This window comes from Mytilus galloprovincialis, chromosome 5 (assembly GCF_965363235.1).
Source record: "Mytilus galloprovincialis chromosome 5, xbMytGall1.hap1.1, whole genome shotgun sequence".
NCBI lineage: Eukaryota > Metazoa > Mollusca > Bivalvia > Mytilida > Mytilidae > Mytilus > Mytilus galloprovincialis.
In genome coordinates this window covers 83,512,898-83,518,521 of record NC_134842.1, presented here as the reverse complement: position 1 = coordinate 83,518,521, position 5,624 = coordinate 83,512,898, and the positions used below count along the sequence as shown (strand labels likewise).

Sequence of the window (5,624 nt, the reverse complement as noted above, 5' to 3'; positions counted from 1 at the left end):
AATCAAGTCAGGGATGAAAAACCTCGATAGATAATCAAGAAAAGCAAAGGGAAAATTATTTCAGATCATCTTATAATTTCTTTTTTTTTTTTAAATACTTGAAATCGTTATATTCATTTTTATGTATTTATTGAGAAAAATATTTTTTTCTGCATTTCATATAATTTAAAAATTCAAATCTGGTAATGATCAATTGTTATTACAAGAAACTTTTCTTTACCGCATATCTTTGCAATAGTTTGCTCCTTAATTACACAGTGAAATTATGTGTGTCCGATTTTTCGGTAATTAGTCCCTTAGAGTTGTGACTGTTGATTCACAGGTGTGCGATTACGCAATTTATTGCCCTGCGATCACCTGAATTTTGCCGGAGGTGAAGTTCTATATGGATTATTACTTGGTAATTGTTTTTAAAACTTAACAAATTCTGACATATTATTTTAACCATGACCAGAACTTTATTTTAACAGAAGCACTGGCCAATACTTTAGTATTCAATCAGGAAAACAAAAAGTCTTTTAACATGTCAAAAAAAGAAATGAAGCAACTTTTTCATATATAAAAAAATATGTAGCCAGTAGAATTTTGTATCGTGAGAAACTGATTTTTATATCTGTTTTAATTTAATTTTAATTTTTAATTGTCAATTTGACCTAGAATAAAATTATTTATGGAACCTTTGCATAAATTTGATTTTCTTAAGGCACGTACATTATAGTGTTGTCGAAATCACTATTTTTGCTGCCATGAAATATTGAATATGAATCTGTCATTATTTGTAGTTTTTTTAAGACTTGATATCACAGACTCTGATTAAAAACAATTTGTATCATAAGTACATAAAAATGCCCTGCTGAACTGTAGAATTTTAATGTTTTGTTTCATAGATCACCGGAGTTCTACAACATTCTTATCTTTACTCTTTCCTATCGGGTAGTGAAACTTGAGTTTGAAATTAGAAAGATTTAAAATTGTGCACGATCTTTTGTGAGTTTATGTTGTTCAAGGTAATTTTCGGTGCAGTTATTTTCTTTTCATTTGTTATTTTTTTCCTCTGTGTTACACGACCTTGTACTTTTTGTATTACCCCTTGACATCTCCTGCTTCTGTTTAAACCTTTTCCACCAATATATTTTATTTAAAACATATGTCATCTGTTTTAAATAAAATAGTCTCATTCCCGGAATTTGTTATACAGTTATTCATTTTAATATCAGCTTTTTTATAAGCATATAAACTGCTTGGTCTCTTCACACAACTTATGTTTAGGACGGAATGCAGAAATAGGTACATACATGTACCAGGTTATGGATATATAAGTACATGTTATGTGCTTTTGACCTTCACACGAATTCTTAAACATTCATAGATGTGCAAAGAATATTGTTGTCGTTGGGTTGTTGTCTCATTGACATATACCTCACATTTCTGTTTAGTCATAGCATCTGTGCCCTTTCAATTTATTGCAGAAAATATTAGCATAAACATTTTTTTCAAAACAGGAGAGGTGAAATAGTGATCACAGAATGAGAACATGTTATATTATAAAGAAGAAAACCGAAACAGATAAATATAAATAAGCACCATTGACAATTTGTTAAAGGACTGAAACAAACATAGATGGTGACCAATGTGAGCGACTAGTGTACAGTAGTAGAGTGGACATTTCTTGCTTCTTTTTCTACACATTTTGTCATTTCATGTAAACAATTAAATATGTTACTTTCCATGGAGAGGAAGGAATTTGTGAAACGAAATATTTTGCTATTTAGTACTGTCAAGATATATCACAGGGGTGTTGTAAGATAAATGAACAGTTTCTCTTTTTTTACATTATGCTACCTTTATGCTACAAGGGTAGCATTTTCCATTCTCATGATGTACAAAGATATTATAGAGTGGCCTTCCAATGATAGTCATACATGTAAATCATTGTCTCATTAGCAATCATACTACATCATCATATTGTTATACATGTACATGTATGTAAAAACTATGTACATGTAAACTTTGTAAACATAAAGAAGACAAATGAAGTTGAACACAAGATATTTATTTGCTTTTTTATCCATCTGCACAACTGCCACTGTATCACTTCTGCTTCAAATTCAATAGATTGAATGCAGAGTCTTGTATTTGTTTTTAGTTCAATGGTCTCGCCATCAATTGCACAAAAATCGCATACACATGCATGTACATCAAGTTTGGCATATGAACTACAATAGTATGGTGTTTTTACAGTCAGGATAAGCACATGTAATTTTCTCTCTTACAAAACCATTGTTAAGTATCACATTGATAGTAGTAATCAGTCCACTACATGACAGTGCCGTCACATTCGGATAAAGTCATCACTAATAGTTGTTCCTGTTTGCCAGGGATTCTTAATTTCAATCAGAAAGACTTGGGAGTCCTACATTCAGCACATGTATGATATTTTATCTCTTGTATGCTGCACTGTTAGGTAAATTTGATCAACATCTTTGTTCTTTTATAACGTGCAGGATCCTGTTAAAAAAAAAAAGCTGTCAGATACTGAATGTAAATATATATATAAAATTGTAAATGTCATCAAAGTGGTGGAAATAATGAAAAAAAAACAATTTTTATACCCAAATCCAGTATTAGTATGTCTTGTGAAATTAAATCATGTGATGGTTACAATTTTTCTCTAAAGATGGACAAGTTTATAACCTGTAGCCATGGACAGGGGTCTGTCTTTATATTGAAGAAAATTAACATGACCGACAGCTTGAGTACTGATTTTTAATTGTAAATTGCATCAAAGTGGTTGAAAATCTGAAAAAAACAACCTATATACACAAATCCAGTATGTCATAGGAAAGAAATGCAAGTACTGGGTACAATAATTCTCTGAAGATGGAAAAGTTTATAAAGTGTAAACAGACAGGGGTCTGTCTTGATATTGAAGCAAAACACCATGGCCTACAGCTTTAATACTGATTTTTAACTGTAAATTGCATCAAAGTGGTTGAAAATATGAAAAAAAAACAACCTCTATATACCAATCCAGTATGTCATAGGAAAGTAATGCATGTGCTGGGTACAATAATTCTCTGAAGACGGAAAAGTTTATAAAGTGTAAACAGACAGGGGCCTGTCTTGATATTGAAGCAAAAAAAAAAAACATGGCCACTATAATACTGATTTTTAATTGTAAATTGCATCAAAGTGGTTGAAAATATGAAAAAAAAAACCTCTATTTACCAATCCAGTATGTCATAGGAAAGTAATGCATGTGCTGGGTACAATAATTCTCTGAAGACGGAAAAGTTTATAAAGTGTAAACAGACAGGGGCCTGTCTTGATATTGAAGCAAAAAAAAAAACATGGCCGCTATAATACTGATTTTTAATTGTAAATTGCATCAAAGTGGTTGAAAATATGAATAAAACAACCTATATATACCAATCCAGTTTGTCATAGGAAAGTAATGCATGTGCTGGGTACAATATTTCTCTGAAGACGGAAAAGTTTATAAAGTGTAAACAGACAGGGGTTAAAAAATTTCATAACGTGCATGTCGGCCAAGCTTCCTTTATTATATACTGCAATTAAACGTCAATCGTCGCAATATTTTAACTAATAACTACTACAAACTGAATAAAACAAGGTAATTCATATACGAAATTGAAATATGTACTTACATTATGCTGTTTTGAAATGCTTGATGTAAAATAAAAATCGAAGCGAGGTGGTGTACTTGTCGTGATAGAATAAAAATGGCGATCTCATTAAAGTCTCGCGTGATGCGATGTTTGGATTAGATTTCGCTGACCACTGTTACAGTTGCCAATCTCTGTGTATATATGTCTCTGGGGATCGGCTTGTACCCGTTGTGTATATATGTAGCTATTTGTTATTACACAAGACAATTGAAAGAAAATGTCACAATTTGACCAGAACGTTGCCTTTTACAGTGCTTATTTAAGGGGGGTTCGTACATTGTATTATATGTCTCTGATTTTACTAATCTGAATTTAAAGACGTATTATACATGTTATATTATTAGGAAATATATTTTAAGTTTGCTACTGTCTCTGTGACTTAGAATTGCACACTCTACAAAGCTCTACACAAATAATAGCCAGTGCTAGCCTACATTATCAGCATAGTTGATCCTTGAAATGGCTAAATTTTGGACTCGATCTATTGGTCCAAGGTTAAACAATATGTTTTTCTTTTATAATAATCAACTCATGGATTTATTAACTATGCAAATACTATGCAAATACTTTTAACACTATCTCTTATATTCCACGAAAAGCTCGCCAAACCTTATGTTCACTATGTTAGTATAATAGTCCCAGCATCATTTGTAATTTTACTAAAACCTGCTGAGGCTAGGTTGCCACATGTTGACAGCAGAAAGTTCCGAACTGTTTACCATCTATAGAACCTAAGTTCACCCATGTATTTTGGAGGTTCGTGTTCCCCAAAGAAGGCAATGGATCATATTGGGATTCACTGAAGCATGACTATAGAGCGAAAGTAACAGTCAGTGCCCTCCCCCTTTTAAAGTTATCAAAATTTCTGGATCCGTCCCTGGCACAATCGTTAGTTTCTTTGTAATGGTAATGTAAAGTTATTGGTGTTTTACTGCATGAACATTTTATATTTTAGGCTTTCTTGTTTTATTGGATTTATGGTAATAAATCATCTGATTAATTTGTATCCTCCTTTGATTTCACGGTTAACAGCAGACACACAGCTAAAGACCCTGTATTGTTATTTCTTATCTTATCTTTTCTTACCCAATTTTATTTTCACCAGTAGGCTGGAGAAATCTGTCAAAATTTCTTACCAAGTCTGTTTTGGTATAATAAGTACATCGCCATTTTAAAATAGACAATAGACAATAGACAATATTTTATTCACACAAACACATTTACATTAAATGGTTATGGCATACAAAATTAAAACAATAAACTGACAATAGTTAAATTGATTATAACTATATTAGAGTGACAGTGGTATTCACAGCGAAGAAGAAAAAGGCTATAAATATCAACAGTTTACACATTGTTAATGTTCATGAACAATTATAAAAAAGAACACAAACAAAAATTAGGTTGCATATTAAACAAAGTTACACAGATGTTCTTAATAAAAGACAATCATTAATATACTTTATGGTGATTTTTATAATGACTGGTAGACTGCTATTTAAAAGTACAGTCAAATGATTTAGTGTTATAGTGGACTGCAATTTAATAAAATTGAAATTAAGATTTTTATTAATATTTTGTATATAGGTATCCCTTAATGATTTATAGCATGGACAGATTGAGAAGAAATGGTATTCATCCTCAATTTCTTGTCTGTTACAGGATAAGCAAATGCGTTTATTTCTTTCAATGTTGGTATAACGCCCTCTTTCAATTGCTAGGGAATGCGCACTTAGTTTAAATTTACTGAAAACTGATCGGTCGGTTTTGAATTTACATATATCAATATATGGGGGCCTTTTTCTAATTCTTTTAGTATGACAAAAGAAATTTAATTTTTCACATTTATTGATAGAACAATTCATAATTTGATAAGCCTGGTCATAGATTCTTTGTTGGATACTATTTATGTGATATTTTAAATTAAAAGTATTA

At 31.1% G+C, this 5,624-nt stretch overlaps 1 long non-coding RNA gene across 1 annotated transcript; it reads right to left on the bottom strand.

Moving 5' to 3' along the window:
- Positions 1–2,032: 2,032 nt before the first annotated feature.
- Positions 2,033–3,753, bottom strand: LOC143076543 (uncharacterized). Its single transcript, XR_012978689.1, has 2 exons — positions 3,669–3,753; positions 2,033–2,508 (listed from the first exon to the last, which is right to left on the bottom strand). It is a non-coding gene; the product is annotated as an uncharacterized LOC143076543 (long non-coding RNA).
- Between the last annotated feature and the right edge of the window lie 1,871 nt (positions 3,754–5,624).